Source organism: Cupressus sempervirens, chromosome 4 (genome assembly GCF_028749045.1).
Source record: "Cupressus sempervirens isolate cs-2001-9-10 chromosome 4, ASM2874904v1, whole genome shotgun sequence".
Classification (NCBI taxonomy): domain Eukaryota; kingdom Viridiplantae; phylum Streptophyta; class Pinopsida; order Cupressales; family Cupressaceae; genus Cupressus; species Cupressus sempervirens.
Window position 1 is genome coordinate 227580709 of NC_143121.1, and position 18854 is coordinate 227599562.

The following is an 18854-nucleotide window of genomic DNA, read 5'->3' on the forward strand; positions in this document are numbered from 1 at the left end:
TGCTTCACCCTTATGAGCATCACCTAGATCCAATGAATTCTAAGTTTTCCATTTATTCTCATGAGAGATGGATTCATGTTGAATCACTACTCATGAAACATGGGTCAATGAGTTTGACTCAAAATCACTTAGTTAAATCCTGATAGCAATACCACAACTTAGCTATTTCCCTGTAGTCATTTGGGGCTTAAATGTTGCATATCCCAATTAATTATCCATTATGTTTGAGGGTCACCCTGAGTTATCTCTGATATGGTGAGCATCCATGCTAAAAAATGGAGTCAGCCCACTTGGGGCCTACCAAAATGATAGTACCCCCTTTTCCTTTATCATACTCAAAGTGAAATCCTAGGGCTTTGTCCCAAAGAAATTTGATCATACAAGATGCTTGAAAACCAACTATAATTTCTTGAAGACATATGATGTCTTTATCCTAAATCTTATTGCACCATTTTCTAACAATGTATTTTTTTGTCTTCGATTTCTAATCCTCTAACATTCCAACTGTGCAAATTGATCATCATGGGGGGGATTATTTGGAGGGAGGCTTCTGAGCCTTGTAAATTCTATTAAAATAGTTTGGGATAGCATTCTTGCTGCCATCACTAACATAAACAAACCTCTTCTCATAGGTCTTCCTCTTTTTTCTAACAACATAACTAAATTCCCCCCCCTCGAGTCTGTGTTTAAGGCCCTTTGTGCCACAAGTGAGGGACTATTGACCTCCTTAGGATTGACAATAACAATTCTAAGAGCATGGGCCTTCTCATTAATGGGCCTAATGGAAAGTTTCTAATCATTCAATCAAATAGGGATGTCACCAAGGCTAGTTTCTTTAGGGTCTACTAGTGTTGCCACAGCAAGGGACATGGGATGATCCTCACATGAAATATGATTGGTTTGATTAGTTAGGATCACCTCAAAATATCTATCATAGAGAGAGTTATCCAAAGAAAAAAACCCACCATTGTTAGTTGATTCAACCTCAAAAGAATACTTTGAGGCCAAAGAATGGTTAGGGTTAAAGTTTTACACTAGTACATTAGAGGTCAAATTTTGAGAGAGTTTTTCAATACCTTTTTTCTGGTTTTTATGCCCAAATTGGTCAAAATTTTGACCAACTCGAGTTCATAATATCAAAAAATGAAAATAATGATATTCATTATTTGTTAGGTATATGGCATGGCTTATCTGATACATTCCACATTAGAGTTTAAGCATGGCTTATTTCTGCAATTTCTTCCTTCGAGCCATGCTTCAGTATTTAGTTATTCCTATCTAGCTCTAATACAATAATATCTTATATTAATCAATTGGGTATAGGGCCTGTCAGGTGTATGTTGGTGTGCACTACCATACGACTATTGATTCAATTATAAAAAGGGCTTTGTGATAGACTCCTCATTATGGTTCAAGAGTGGCTTATTTATCCTACTCAATTTCCTTGTAGGCTATTGAAAGTAGACACTACTAGACTTTGATCCCCAAATTCCTTCCTCGATGAGCTTTACATGTTAAAATGGTCTACCGCTGAACCCTCTAGAGTGCTTCTCTAGTATGATAAATCTATAGGTGATTGGATTATTTTAGACAGGGTTCCTAATTTGAACAGTAAATTTAGGTCAAAGAAGCAAATTTATCCTATTGGGAATGAATTGTGGGTTGTAGGAGAGACTCCTCCATGGCAAACTATTTTGATATTTTATATATGATGATGATTTTGGGTGCCATTGATTCACCTTTTCTTTAGCTTCAGGTTATAGATTTTCCTTTTCTTTAAGTTCCATATTGTTTAGTTGTAGATTACATTTTCTTATAAATGTTTTAATTCCAAAGGATGAAAGAGAAATTAATATGTTGTATTGAGGATGGAAATTTTCTAGGGCTAAGCAGTTCTGCTCGCGTTAATAGGTATTTCTCACTTGTTCTTTTGTTGTCTTGTAAATCTCTCTTTTCTAAAAAGGTTGGGGTGTCAGTTAGGTTTAATAGAAGTTTTTTGATGTGTTGTAGACGAGCTAATGAGCTAGAGAAGAGGCAATGCGTAAGTACCATTGTATCTTGAACTTCTCAAACAACATATGTATGGGAGTAATTTGTAAAGTACATAAGAGCTTTGCAGGGCTAAGTTGATTCTATTTTTGTTATAAGGTATTTTTCACTTATTCTTCTTGTTCTTCAGGAAATGTCTCTTTGGTGAAATGGGTGAGATGTTTCCATTGGGGTACCCTTGTTCTTTTCTAGTCTTGTATGACATTTCTTTGGATAGATGACAATAAAATGATTAAAATATTATTAATAGTTATTGTGTAATAATGATTCTTTATTTAATCACTATAATTAATACTTGCATATGATTGAAGGGTGCAAGATTTATGCCTAATATATAGAAAATGATGTCATTGTTTGTTATACACTAAAATTTTTGGCTCATCATATTATGATGCTTTTCACTTTAAAAGAATATGTAAATGCATTTCAATGACTACATCACACAAGCAATTTAATTTGGCTTGAATATGTCTCCACCACTTCTTTGTAAATGAAGATCTTGATGGCTACATCACAAAACCATCTAAATTTTTGTTCTTAGTAGTGAGAATCTTTTGATTCTAAGCAATGAATTGACTTTCTTTCTATCTTGAAGTGTGTGAGAGGTGAGAGGACTATATAAAGCATGTATTAGTGATGGCACTCTCAAATGTCAGAATAGTGCCAATAAAATATAAACTAAATTTTCCTTGGTTTTGGATGATGAAGTACATGATCTAAAAATATTGATAAGTAGAGTTACAAAAGAGGTCTCACTAATTGTAACTAATCCCTTAAATTGTCTTCAAAGAAGAGCAAAAAAAAAGATAACTTCAACTATAAGACTTGAGCTTTCAGTTGTTAGAAGATTATAATCTCGACATAAGAATTTGAATGTCTTGTTATGTATTTATGTAAATGCATATTGTATACTAAAAATGAATTTGGATTATTTGCATGTGCTGATCACTACAAACTCGATTGCATAGACATCTTTATTGTTGTTGTTGCAAGCAACCAAGTAATACCAAATTTAAATATGCAGGAATATCAAGAGTTGTTTTTGACTTATGCTAATGTAAAAAGAAACCAATAAATTTCTTCTTCTTAGCTATTATTTCAAAAAATAGTGTTTAAGTGAGAATGTTGTCTCATCTCTGTCATTTGTGCAGAATTTTATTTGCTTGGTTGACAACAATTTTGGGATTAAGTCTGTTAAAGTTATTTTTTGATATCTCTAAGATATACAAAGACTATTTTGATGTTTTAATCTTAGAGACATTCAAAGACCCTAAGTTATCCATTTTAATATGAGAACAATTTCCGCACCAATAGGTGTGTATTTTTTGTATAATATGGGTGACAATGATATGGTTGGGCCACTTTGTAGTTTAGTTATCCTTATGCAACCCAAACATTAAGTCATTAAATGAAACCATTAATCATGAAAGAATATGGTCATTAGCTTAGATAAAACATGGAAAGTGCTTTGATAAAAATACCAATTCATCTCGTTACATGATGTAAAATGGTCTTCTGCTATTTCTTTTTTTTTTAAATATTGAGCTCTTAATTTTTTTTTTTGGTTTTTGCTTTACATATTTAAAGTGTAAATGGTGCCAAGTTGGGATTAAGGTCCACATGAGTATCAGATTTGATGTCTATTGGTGCCTTCATAGTTTTTAGAGAGTAACCTCTAAAATGCCATAAGACCATAAGTAGCTTTTGTTTGTGACATTTTAGACTATCATTCAAGATGAATAGTAGGAAAGTTAAAAAAACATATCTTTAAAACCAAATTTTCTTTTTTCTTTTTTAGAAGTCTCTTTACCATTATGAAGGTATCTTTGACATTTGGCCTTTTTCTCTCTAAAAATGATTTAGCTGCTGTTGGTAGGTAGGACACAACTTATTTGTTACCAGATTCTTTTATAGAAACCAACTTTAACAAATGGTTCTTATCTTGTTCTAATAATCTATAATATGAGTCAAGAAATTGATAAATATTAATATGGATAAATATAGGAGTATAAATTCTAGCCTTCCCTTGCAACCAGTTTGGTGGACAAGAACTAGGTGATAACGAGGAGATTGTAGAGGTGGCATGTACTCACTTTATAGTAGAGTTTCCTATTTTTGGCAAGGTTAGAATATTAGCTATATTTTGATTGCTTATTAGATATTTTTACTAGATATATTAGGGGCAATGTTATTGCAAAATACTTGATTTTCTTTTTTCAAGTTTCATTTAACTAGTAAACAAAGTTATTACATTTTATCTTTTGTGTTTGTATTGCACTTTGATGATGTAGGTTGAGGTCAATGGTAGTAATTCACCCCTTATTTACAAGTTCTTGAAATCAATCAAAGGTGGATTTTTTGGTGATAGCATAAAATGTAACTTCACTAAGTTTTTGGTTGACAACAATGAAAATGTAGTTGATAGATATGCATCCACAACATCTCTGTTGAAGATTGAGGTATTTGAAAATCATATTTTGTTATTTTGTCAATTTGTTCTATGAAAATTGCACTTACAATCTTTTCAAACTTGTTTTTATTTTTTTGATGACACATCTTATAGGAATAATGGATAATATATGTAACCTTATGTTTCGAGGAAGATATCAAGAAACTATTGGATGTTGCCTAATGCATTGAGAAACTATGTTATAACTATTCTTCCTATTTACATTGAATGTAAGAAGCAATAATTTAATTGAGACGTGGTTCTATTATGCCCATACAAGACAAAATGATTAGTAGTTAGCATTCATAATACATAATAATATTTTGCAATAATTGGAGAGTGCTCATGGCTCACTTTTTGAGTATTGTTGTTTGATACGAGTGTCTAGTTTAGGTTTGTGATGGTTTGAGTTTTGGAGAAAAAGTTTCATAACATTTATTTCAATAACAAAACAATGTTATGAAATAACTTTAGTAACGAGTCCTTGTAAGAACTACAGTCATGGATTTCTCTTGCCTCCCTTGGAGCAGCTAAAAACCAATCCAACTTGCTTGATTTACAATTAAATATTTACAAATTACAAGAATTTCTCCCATTATCAACAAAATCAAGCATGTCTGTACAAGCACATAATCAAACACAAATAACATTCTTGCTTTGTAACTCATCCTCCTACTGTTTCACCTTAAAATGGTGATCTAGAATAATGCCAACATCTACTATCCCAACACCCACATGCAATTCTTGAGAGAAATCACAGTTTTGAACTCTCACATTGGGTGCATTTTTGCACTTCTCATACATTTGAAGCCCATAGCCTGTGCCCCACATCCCATTCCAGACACACTTGTTATCTCCTCAAATGTAGCCAACATCTACTCAGCCCCCAATTTCTTGCACTTTCATCCCATCCACACCTCCACTCACCTCACCTTCTTCCTATTATTGTCCTCCCCACATTCCCCATGCAAACTAGATGCATCTAAACAAAATTCTTCCATTAAAATTACACCAATGGCGTCCCTTGTTATGAGGGTTGGTTTAGGAATCTTAGTCATAGATGCCTCACATTCACTCACACTGGAAGTTGAATCACATGATGAGGATTCATCTTCACACTTGTTCAACAGCTTCTTTTTAGCTTTGATGCCCTTTTTCTCTACTTTTATTGCTTTTTTCCTCTGCTTGTACTCTACCTTCTCTTGTTCCAATTGGGTCATTAGAATTGCCAGAGCATCCCGATTCACAGAAAAAAACAATTTTATAGCTGATCATATCCTAAAATAACTTGAATGAGAATAAAACAAGAAATGGAAATGCCCAATTACAGATAAACTTTGGCATCTGACTTCCTCGATGAGGGATTTATCTACATCCTGGGATAAGCTAGCAGACAAGAGCATCAGATTCTTGGAAACTAATTTTATCAGTTTCATCCTTCTTTTGTCTGACAAGGACCCACCATGAAGATCTCTAAACTTCTTTGGGTTTTTCTTTTCTAATTTATTTGTCTTCCCACAGTAAACCCTGACCCCTCTTGCATAATACTGCTCGACACTTGGGTTATTAAAAGAAAAATTCATGTAACCCATTTTTCATTTGGAATTTTTTTTGTTTTTCATTTCCTTATTTCTAAATAAGGGATAGCCAACCATTGCTCCTCTATTTGCACCCAAAGCAGACTCCATGGCCAAGGTCCCTAAAAATATGAAATCATAAGGATACATCACACAATAACTGAAATCAAAGAGTAGGTGCTAGATGAAAGTGATCCAAAGGAAATAAATTCATAAGGAGTAAGTAATGGGCAACTTCTTAAAACCTTACACGTATAATTTCTCAATTGATCAAAGTTGGGAAGTCCCTATTGTAGAGACCTCAACACTTCAATTCATGTACCAAAATTTCAAAGAATTCATCATTACAACATGTACAATAGCCAGATGATAATTACATATCTTGTTAAGTGAATTTCCATTAGACATTCAGGTGCCCACAACAAGACCCTTTTGAGTCGGTCAAGTCAGTCTTCCTCAATTAATGATTTCATTGGTGACATAGATAACTAATGGATAGAAAAAATTTACTGCAAAAAACGTAGACCCCATGTCCGTCACATGTGTGCCTCTTCGAGACTTGGACACATCATATTAGGTAGTCTTTCAAAATTTTGAAAGATAGAAATTTTTTGAATTGAATTTAAAGCTCTCATGAGAGGACACGCTATAAAGTAAATATGCATATTTGGAAATGAACATTTTGCAAGCAAATGCAATTGGCATGTGTAAAGCTACATAGAATTGTCAAAGAGTTATTCTAGTTAAACATAATAGAAGTTAGTATGGGAAGGTATGAGAAAGTTCTCTGACAACTTGAAGGTTGTTAGTATGAACAACAGGTTTAAATCCATATATGTAGAGCTAGTTGGGGGTTGTTGGGGGTTTTTGCATGGTGACCTATTTGGGAGAAATTAATGCTTCCTTTAGAGTGGTTTCTCTATAATCAATGGTTTTGTTACAATTTATTATGTTTTCTCCATTTTACATTGCCCACAAAAACTGATTGTAGTCTAAGGTAGAGTTTGATTGACCCAGTGGCCATGCATAGAGTTGAATCTCTCTAGGAATGGAAATGAGGAGCTAAAATGTCATGGATCTCACACATGGAAGAATGATGGAAGGTGTCATTATATATATATCAAGGATTGCATACTACCTAGGTATCATCTCATCCCTCTAGGTGTGTAGGTACTTTCCTGACGATGCATTAAAAAAAATACAAGACATGGAGCAGAAGCTGCAAGATTTTCTTTTACCTCATTAAGGCCATTTGAATAGAGATCTTCCCAAACTGCATAGATAAGAGAGTTGAGATTGAGTGGTAACTTTATATTACTAATTTCCATTTGATATAATGTGCATGCCTTGTTGGGACTCAAAATTGAAGCCTTGATTTTGAGTACCATCCTAAAAATCAAGCCCTATAAGCATTTTTTGATGCATGTGTACCTAGCTATCTGTTTGAGGCCTAAGAGGTGTTTAATGTTTCTAACACCTTGCTTTCAGTATGTTTACTCATCCCATGAAGATAAATTTCCATTCTGAGTCATTCTATGAAGTTCTGTTTTGAGCAATGTCCAAATCTGCATTTTCACCTATGTCAAATAGCGACAGGAGGTCTTGTTTGCAATTGAATATCTCGCACCTAGTAATGTTTCATGACTCACAGCTTTGGGAGTGTTTAATACCCATATTAGAGAACCTATTTTTCATATTTTGAGTATTTTTGATATGTTTTGGCTAGGTTTTGAATCCCTTAAAGTTGGATGTTTATTGTTGTCATGCTGATGTAAATTATTCAAAATTCTAGGAGGCCCTGTTTGACTAGTTATAACTTTGACTCAATTGACCAAAATGAGAAAATTACTTTTGCATTATATTATAGAGGTCTGAGACTTGCTATGTTTCAATTTTGAGCTTATGGAAAATCCATTTGATCAATTTTTGAATGTGATTCCAAATGCCATTTGTAAAGTTTTATTGGTGTTAGTAAATGCAGATTGATTGGTACCTCCGCTTGGGATGCCATAACTTTGAATCCATGATAGATGAGATTGAATGGATTATATTGATAGATTCTGCTCTAAAAATTCTTTAACTTGTCCAGTTTGTGAGTCTTGATAAATCCGTCTGCACACTTTCCCAAGTCCATTCCATTTGCAAAACCCACTTTCTGCCAGTGTTTCCAGTCTTGCAAATCTGAGTAGCCCACTTTGACCATTCGCCAAATGCAACCAGTTATTCGTCATGAGCCCTAATCACATATTTATATTTTCCTCATGATAGTGAACTAATGTCCTAATTTTTGTGCCCCAAAGGTTAGTTTTCCCAGTTTTCAAAGCCAAAACTGAACGTGATTTATTGTTTTCTGACATGTTTTCTTGTAGGCAGTTTTGAGAAGGCAAATTTGACGATCAATATCTTTTGACCAAGGTGTCATCATGAGATGAAATGAAATAGGTTGCAAGAATGTAGAACAAAGGATCAGTAGGTTTGATTTTAGAGCTTGATCAGGTGTTTCTGTTAGTTTTTAAAGTCAGTTAAAGGACCTCTTAGCACAAAATTGACAAATTGTAGAAAGATGTGAATTGAGTTTTAAAAATTGAATCAATAGTGATCGAATGGTTTTTAGTCAATGTCGGATGATTCAATAGGCCGCTTTGAGATTTTAGTTGTTCGAAAACAATTTTCTTTTTAGCTGGACCCACTTTGGGGCCCAACTAATCCCGTCAAATTATAAGGCATTGGGATATAAAGGATGTTTAAAAAAAGGGGGTCTGGGAAGCATGAGTGGTATTTTAAAACTCAATAATTTTAACATGAGCCATATAATTATAACAACATGAGGGGAAATATATTTGCAAGGCCAGTGATATGAATGATTATGCAAATAGTGTTTGGGAATGTCTTCCAAGCTTTTGTGAATCCGGGTGGTGGAGGAAATGGATGGGGTCTCGATAGTTTTGGAGATTCGTCTGATGTTATTGGATCTCTTTTGGATTTGGCTTCTTTTAAAACCCAATAATCCATGTGAGCAAAGGATGGCAACAATCAAAATCAAATCGTCCCATACACAAGTATTGTGATAGGGATTTTAGGAATTCTAAATCATTTATGCCATATCCTCCATTGTAAGTGCTGCCTCCTAGTTGCACACACAAGATTGCACAGAGAAAACAATGCCATGAATCTATAAATTTCAAAAACTCCAAAATGCAATAGAAATTATTTGGACAACATTTGTTATGAAGCTTAAATTACTTGGGCTAGGTATCAAACTCAGGGAGTTTGGAACATAAATAGAAATAAATGAGAAAATTTCGCAAACTTTCTCATTCCATTCCAAAATAGATTGTGCTTGAAGTTGATCCCATAATTGACTACCCCTCCAATTGATCAAACAATTGTGCAATCCTTGTGTCGATTGCAATATTGACTTGCTACTTCAATCGATTTGAAAATTGTGTGCTACCTTCTGTATATTAGATTACAATAGGAAGGAAAATTACATGGACCCTATGCAATCTTCACCATTTCAAAATCCAAAATTTGAGATGCCATCCTCCTAAGATTCTCTCTAGATGTCCTTTTTTGACTAATAACCAGGCATAGTGTGAAGAATCCTAGGCATGATGATTTCTGTCCACCTTGTTGCAAAATGTGTGTTTCCCCTACTTTCTAGCTTACAAAAGGAGCAGAATGTAGTTCAAAGTCCACAGAAAAATGGAAGTTAATGAAAGATCTTTAGTCCTATATGCATCCTATGCAAGTGGTTTTTTTTCTTTAAATACTAAATCACTCTAATGCATAGTATCTTAAGAGACATGACTTTTTAAGCCTCAAGCAACTTGTCTGGTGGACTCGACCTAGCAACCAAGAGTTAATTTTGAACAACATGTTGATGTCATCAGATGATGTGGAATTTTGATGAGTCAAAAATTGACACGTGGCATAGATTTTGAGAAGGCAGTGATTTGGCTATCAGAAATTGAGGACACAGGATGGTGACACATGGAAAATTGAATGGTTGTTGCCATGCTGCCAAAAGAAAGATGCAAGGAAGATTACCATGTGACATGATGACCAGTGATGAGGCACCCATGCACCAACCAGAGGATAACATGTGGCAGTGATTTGGCGCTAGTTGGATTGAGTTGGATGAGTCAAAAATTGACACATGGTAGAGGCTTCAGACATGACACACTTCTCGAGGTGCTAATGTGGACTAAAGTAACATGTGTCACAAGGTCACTATGTCATGATGATGTGGCATAATGCTAACTGGGATGGAGACATAGCGACTAATGATGTGGTAGTTATGTGGCATGATGACATGGCTTGATGATGTGGTAGAACAAGTAACCAATAAGGTGGTGACATGTGGCACCTAGGTGGTAGGTGTCAAGTGATTGTGTAGGAATCACCAATCCAGTGATGACACATGTCATGGACGGTCAAACCAGTTTGACCTAGATGGAGAAAAGGAGGGAAAAATCAACAAGTTAAAAAAATAATATTTTATTGTTTCCCATTTTTGAATGTGCAGGACCTTTTTGAATAAATTTGAATTATAATATATAGTTCAAACTTTAGAGAATGGTCAAATATTTGCCAAATGTAGTTTTGAGGCCATGACAGGAACTAAATTTTCAAACTAAGATCTTAGGAGATTCTGGTAAGTTCATATAGGAGTATTATATATCACTAGAATCGAGAGAAAATACTCTCCAATTTTGGAGTTTGTTTTTGCATAGGAGGTCACTGGTTTGATTTATGAAATGATTTGCCTCAGGTGCCCAATTTTCAATTTCATTCAGCTGAGGTAGTTCAGATCTAATTTCTAGTGAAATGATGAACTAGCTGAACATAAGAGGCAACATGAATATAGTTATGGGTGAGTTTTGTCACATCCAAATAAGTTGAATCAAGGTATTATCAACATTTCATGATGCATTTCAGATATTTGTTAACATAAGGTTTTTCATCATTGAGGAAGAGATATTTTGTGTTTGTTACAAAATAATGGTGAAAACCAAATCAAATTTCATGGGTAGAAAGATGAGAGAGGTTTTACAACAGCAAGGAATGGATATTCAAGTGGACACATGTGATTTGGATATTGAATCTAAGATTCCATTCTTCTTCTATATCTTTCTCTTTCTCATCCATTGTAAGGGTTCCAATTTTTGATTGTGAGACTAGAAGGTTGGCAATTTTTAGTGTGATACCACATTGTTGGTTCTAGTTTTGTCTATGAGACCACATTGTTGGATCTAGAACTATGATTCCACCACATTCTTCAACATATTTCTCTTGTATGAATAACAATAGTGAAAATAATATAGTTAGTTCTAATCTATTTAGTTATTTTATGGGTTGTTTTACATGTATTTGAATTTATAGTTTCAAAGAAATTAATACAAATGAGTACAAATATCTTAGTTTCATTCTAATTCTCATCTCCTATCTCTATAATTTGCAATCTTATGTGGTTTAGGGACAAAGAACTGAGACCCATTTACATCCCTTTAATGTTGTATGTCTGATATATTTTGTTGTTGGAACAAAGGGTCAAAAATAAATGCTTGATGTGTTTGATAGGGTTGCTAGCTATTTTAAGAAGGATATTTCATGAGAATGAGGCCTTTATGAACACCGATATCTAATTCACAAGGTGATAGGACAGATCTAATATCGTGATGTATGGAATATGTTATTGGTATCACAGATGTATATGTTTAATTTATGGAATTGCCCAATAGATAAGGCACCGATCAGCCATAGGATCAATTTGTTCTTACTACTGCATATTTGGGGTTTTGCTGAAATCAACATCATTAATCAAATATCTTTCGCTTTAATGTTAAAGAACTAAAAGGATACCCTCACTTAGCTTAGAAATTTCTTTGGCCATGTTATTAGCTATTCCATGTCTGAGATATATGCATAAGTGTCAGAAGATTTAGGGGTTTTTATCTATTTTGTCAAGATTCAAGTGTATATTTTAGCACTAGTACCATATAAGTGAATTTGAGGTACACCTGCCTAGGTTTTGTAGAGCCTGAAGTAGAAAAAGGGTCTATCCTTAAAGTTGGCCTAGTGTTTGAAAGGGTGTGTTAAAGATGGGAAGTAGCTACCCCTAGATGTATCTTATTCTCATTAGGGTAATTTGAAACTGTGTTGTTTCAAAACACCAACATGCCCCACATCAAAATAGATGACAAATATGTGATGAACTAGTTTTTTGAATAACAAACCTGATTAAATTATGTCTCTCTATCCATTTTGGTATTACAACTATATGGCCTTTGCAAGGGTGACTAGGGGTTTCCATTCCAAGTATAAGAAACAAAATAGGGGTATGTTTTTGTCACCTACTGATTCACAGAAACTGTAGCAGATGAGAACCATAGAAGAAACTATTAATCCAAATAAGGATTTTAATTGGGGATGTAAGGTGATAGAATGGGAGAAGATTAAATATGGTGTCATTGATTTTAATTTTGTAGTCTAAGGCTTCAATATTGGTTGGGGGCCTTTGTTGAATCAACATCCCTTCTCAATGCACACAAACATTAAAATAGTTCTACGGGGAGAGCTTTTGAGATTCCTATGTTAGGAGCTTTCAAGAAAGTTCAATGATGAGAGCTTTTGAGAAGGCAAGGTCGTAGACACTTAAAATTGTCCCAAACACTATATTAATTGATTTAATATCTCCTTTGAAACTATAATTAATTAATTATATTTTTCATATTCTTCTACTTATTTAATTAAATAGGTTTACCTCCCTAATGTATTTAAATTAAATTTTAATGCATACTCTCTAATGTATTAAATTCATACAGTACACATTTCCTTCATAAATCTACTTTTAAATAAATTCCAATTTATTTAATTTCCCTCCACTTTTATTAAATTCTATAATCCTATGATTACATTAAATTCTATTTAATTTAATCCTAATCCCACCTAAAACCTAGTCTACCACCCATCACCCTCATCCTTCTAAGCCTACCCATTAGTTAATCCTATGATTACATTAAATTATATTTAATTTAATCTTAAATACCCTCCTAAACACCTTTTAGTCCCTAAGTGGTTGCTCACACATGTGTAAGCAACTCAAAATCCAAGAAAGCCCCCCTTTCATTAATTCCTCCAAAAAGCTTCTTACACTCTTACACACTTGTCCCCCTTTCCTTTCTCCAAGGTTTCTCACACATGTGTGAGCACACCTTGATCCATCTCAATCACAAAAAAGGCTTATGTTGACCTTTGCATAGCTTGTCTCCTTAGTCCATGTGTCTCCCTTGTGGCACATATGTGGATGCCTGAAATGTCCCCTTTGTGATTTTGGATGATATTTAAAGTCTCTAATCAGATCTTTAAAATCAAACAACTAATATTTCAAAGATCCGCCTATTTCTCAAATAAACCCAAATCGTGTATGCCCGAAATAGTGCCAAAAACTTCACAGCTTCACAAATTATTAATAAATTTGAAAGTGGACATTTTTATAGAAATTTCACCAGCATAATAGCCTACAAAATGACATTTCTAGATCTTTATAGAGTTTACCAAACAACTCCCAAACAGAGGACAAAAACAATGTTCATCGGGCTCCTGAAAATAACACCAAATAGCTCAGAAACACCACAAAAACACTAATAATCTATCATAGAAGTTTAACCAAAACCCAATACATATATTCAGCTCTATTTAAACATCTAAATATCTGAAATACAATAGCAACCCAAACTGATATGAAATACTCAACCGGAAACACCAAACTCTTACAAAACACACACCCAAAAACCCACAAATCTGCACTGTTCAGCACAAGGGAAAACTCTGCATGAGTCTGCACATGGAATGGCTTTAAAATTCCATCCTTAGCCTTCCTAGAAACTTAAAAAATCCCATCCTTGGGTCTCCTTCTCCATAGGATTGACAGCCTCTGAAGAACAACAAAGCAATGAGCAAAAATCAAGTTTTGGAATGAGCCCAAAAAGCCTTCAAATCCCTTAAAAGAGGGCATAACCCTAACTCATGTCAAAGAGGGGTTAATAAAACATATTTTAATAATAATTTTAATTTATTAGTTGATTGGTTTCCAAATATTTTCCCCTTTTGCCGAAAATTCACCTTTTTGGGCTTGCCTGCCTTAGCAAAGATTATTATTTTTAATTATTTGAAAAGGGGACATGACAAGTCCTCCCCTCCAAAATATTGCTTGTCCTCAAGCAATGAAGGTTGGAATGCTCAATAATATGTGCTCCTTCCCAATTTGCATCCTCCAGTGGTAATCCTTTCCATTTGACCAAATGCTTTATGATGCTCCTATTTCTCAATCTTTTCTCTCTTGTATCCAAAATCTCTTCTGGTATCAAAACTAATTTTCCTTCATCATTAAGAGGTGATAATTCTATAGATACTATGGTTTTTTGGCCTAGAACCTTCTTCAGGCAAGATACATGGAAAACATTATGTATTTTTCTATTTGGTGGGAGCTCCAATTCATAAGCTACCTCTCCTACTTTCTTGGTGATCTTATAAGGCCCATAGAACCTTGGCTTGAGTTTCTCTGCCCCACTCTTCTTCAAGGTGCTTTGCTTATATGGATGCAACCTGAAAAATACCAAATCTCCAACCTCAAAAGATCTTTTGGTCCTTTTCCTATCAGCATACAACTTCTATTGGTTTTGTGCATGTTGTAGATTATCCTTGAGGGACCTTATTATGTCTTGGCTTTGCTTGACAAAATCACTCACTGCAGGTACTCTGCTATCTGAAAGTACTAGATCAACAAAGGAAAGGGCATCATAACCATAAAGAGCACAAGAAGGAGGCATACCAATAGAAATGTGATGAGATGTATTGTAACAATACTCCCCTAGGTGCAACCATTTCACCCAAGCATGTTGTTGATTTGAAACATAGTTCCTCAAATATCCCTTTATCCATTTATTAACTATTTCTATTTTTCCATCTATTTGAGGGTGATAGCTAGTACTGGGAGTGAGTTTAGTTCCTACCAAATGAAAGAGCTCCTTCCAAAAAGAGCTGACGAATCTACTGTCCCGGTCACTGACAATATTTCTGGGCAAGCCATGTAATCTAAAAATTTCCTTGAAGAACAATTCAGCCACTTGTGATGCCTTGAAATTAGATGTGATAGTAAAGAAATGTGCATACTTAGTTAGTCTATCTACCACCACATATATGAAATCCTTAACTTGAACCTTGGGAAACCCAGTGATGAAGTCCATGGAAATACTTTCCCATTTTTGTTCAGGAATAGGAAGTGGCTGCAACAACCCTGCAGGAAAATTTTGCTCACTCTTGCTTTGTTGGCATACCATACATTCCTTAATGTGTTTAAGGAAATCCTCCTTCATAACCTTCCATGAAAACCGCTCTCAAATTTGTCTGTATGTCTTGAAGTATCCCTAATGACCAGCCAAATGTGTGTCATGAAAGGCCCTCAATATCCTCTCCTTAGTTTTTGATCCTGGCACTAAGAAGATCCTGTTCTTGTAATAAATCAATTCATCAATAACCTTGTACCTATTATCATCCACTAACTTATCCAAAATCTTGGTGGCAAAGGAATCTTCAACATACTCTAAAATTATGGAGACTTTCCAATTAGCAAAGATAGATGTTAAGGAACACAGAGTGGGCTTTCTTGAGAGAGCATCAGCAACCACATTATTCTTTCCTTTCATGTATTCAATATCAAAATCATAAGCTTGCAATTTTCTTACCCATTTTTGTTGATGATCATTCAAATCCCTTTGGTTCAAGAAGAACCTGAGGCTATTATGGTCTGTCTTTACAATGAATCTCCCACATACCAAATACTGTCTAAACTTATGAAGTACATGAATGATTGCCAACATTTCCTTATCATAGATGGAGTAAACTTTCTTTGATTGATTTAGTTTCCTAATCTCAAATGCTATTAGATGTCCCCTTTGAGTTAGGACAGCCCCTATACCTTCTCCAAAAGCATCACATTCAACAACAAAAGGTAAAGAGAAATCTAGAATTGCAAGCACAGGGCATGAACTCATTACCTCCTTAACCTTGTCAAATGTTTTTTGTGCCTCTTCTGTCCAAAAAAAAGCTCCTTTCTTTGTCAAATCAGTCAAGGGGGAAGCAAGCTAAGAAAATCCCTTGGAAAATCTCCTATAGTTGCTACACAACCCGAAGAAACCTCTCAACTATGTAAGATTAGTGGGTGGAGGCCAATCCAAAATTGCCTAGATTTTTTGTTGATCAATCTGTACTCCTTTAGAACTTATAATATGTCCCAAATATAGGATCTTTGTCAAACCAAACTCACATTTAGATAGCTTAGCATAGAAGGATTGCTGCTCCAAGATTCCCAAAATAGTGTCTATGTGTTTTAGATGCTCTTCCCATGTTTTACTGTAAATCAAGATATCATCAAAAATTACCAAATTTTTTTTTTGAAGATGCTGGTTGAATATCTTATTCATACAAGATTGGAATGTTGCAGGTGCATTAGTGAGGCCAAGTGGCATAACAAGAAATTCAAAGTGCCCATAGTGACATCTGAAAGCAGTCTTTTCCACATCTTCACTCCTCATTCGGATTTGATGGTACCCTGATCTTAAGTCAATTTTTGAGAAGTATACAACACCATGTAACTCATCAATGAGTTCATCTATGTGTGGTATGGGATACCTATTTTTTATGGTCTTCTTGTTTAGAGCCCTGTAGTCTATACACATTCTCATTGTACCATCCTTTTTCTTGACAAGTACCACAGATGATGCAAATGGACTAGAGCTAGGCCTTATGAATCCCATGTCCAGGAGTTCCTTAATAGTTTTTTCAATTTCTTCCTTATAACCTCTTGGATGGTAGTATGGGGTTGTTATAATTGGTTTGGCACCCTATTCTAACTCAATAACATGCTAAAAACCTCATATCTAGTGGTAATCTTGGAGGCAAGTCATTGAAAACTATACTATGATTATCAAAAATATTTTGAATTTCAAAATATAAATTACCTTGATTCTTTGGAGAGCTTGTTGGATGGATTAATACTCCTGCTGCCCATGCTACTTGTCCTCTTCAAAAAGTCCTCTCCATCCTCTTTGTAGAGACCACCTTAGGAAACAATCCTCTTTTCACTCATATCAAGTACCATAATAGCCACTTTTTGAAACTCTTATATATAATCATTAACTGATTTGGTTTGCTTCAACTTTGACAATTCTTTAAAATACTCTTCATCATCTTTGAGGTCAAATCTATCTATCACTCTTTGACTGAAATCATCAAATGTAGTTACCTGATCATGACCTTGAGTAGTCATTCTATGATACCACCAATCATAGGCTGCATCTTCCAAGTGTAGATTTGCAAATTGAATAGCATCACTCTCCTTCATGGAGTTAAGTGTGAAGAAAGTCTGTAATTTTTGTAGCCATGCTCTAGTTGAAATTTTATTTGTTCCATCAAAAGTAGGTGCTGTAAACTTACTTATTTTATTTTTGATCTCTCTTCCACTTATGTCATGCTCCCTCTTGTACTCTTTCTTGGGCATAAAAGTGTTCATCATATCCACATATTCTTTAAAAGGAACCAAACTGTGAAAGTCATCATCTAAGCCATTGTAAGTAGCTCTTAATGCAATCAAGTTACCTGTAACCTCTTCCACAAGATTAATGGCTAGATTTGGCACTGGTGGCTGATCTGTAGGCAGAAAAATAGTTTTTGTTGAATTAGAGGGTGTGGGTTTCAGATTTCTTGGCTCATCTGAAGTGCTCCCTTTCTCATTAATAGATGCAACTCCTTGCAGTTTTTCTGTCAATATTCACAAAGCCTCTCTAGTTTCTGCCAAACTATCCATTGTTTGCTTTTGAGTATTTTGGATGTCTTGGAAGAATTTCTTTGCCATCTCATTTGGATCAGCCATAATTTTTCCTTCCTTGGATTTTGTACTTTTACTTTCAACTAGAGGTTTGATCAAAATTTCTTTATTCTTTTCTTGTTGCAAATATCTCTTTTCTCTTTCACTTAGTTGCATGCAAACTTCTACAAACCCTCAGGCTGGCAAGATCATAGCTCTGATACCACTAAAATATCCCCTTTGTGATTTTGGATGATATTTAAAGTCTCTAATTAGATCTTTAAAATCAAACAACCAATATTTCAAAGATCCACCAATTTCTCAAATAAACCCAAATCGAGTATGCCCAAAATAGTGCCAAAAACTTCATAGCTTAACAAATTATTAATAAATCTAAAAGTGGAAATTTTAACAGAAATTTCACCAGAATAATAGCCTAAAAAATGAAATTTCTAGATCTGTATAGAGTTTACCAAATAGCTCCCAAATAGAGGACAAAAACAATGCTCATCGGGCTCCCAAAAATAACAACAAATAGCCCGAAAACACCACAAAAACACTAATAATCTATCAAAAAAGTTTAACCATGAACCAATACATATATTTAGCTCTATTTTAACATCTAAATATCTAAAATAAAATAGCAGCCCAAACTGATATGAAATACTCAACCGGAAACACCAAACTCTTACAAAAAACACACCCGAAAACCCACAAATCTGCACTGTTCAGCATAAGGACAAACTCTGGATGAGTTTGCACATGGAATGGATTTAAAATCCTATCCTTAGCCTTATTGGAAACCTACAAACTCCCATCCTTGGGTCTCCTTCTCCACAGGATTGGCAACCTCTGAAGAACAACAAAGCAATGAGCAAAAATCAAGTTCTGGAATGAGCCCAAAATGCCT

General features: G+C 34.6%; 1 pseudogene; it reads right to left on the bottom strand.

Moving 5' to 3' along the window:
* Positions 1-5131: 5131 nt before the first annotated feature.
* LOC149560822 (uncharacterized) lies at positions 5132-6186 on the bottom strand (annotated as a pseudogene).
* Positions 6187-18854: the final 12668 nt, after the last annotated feature.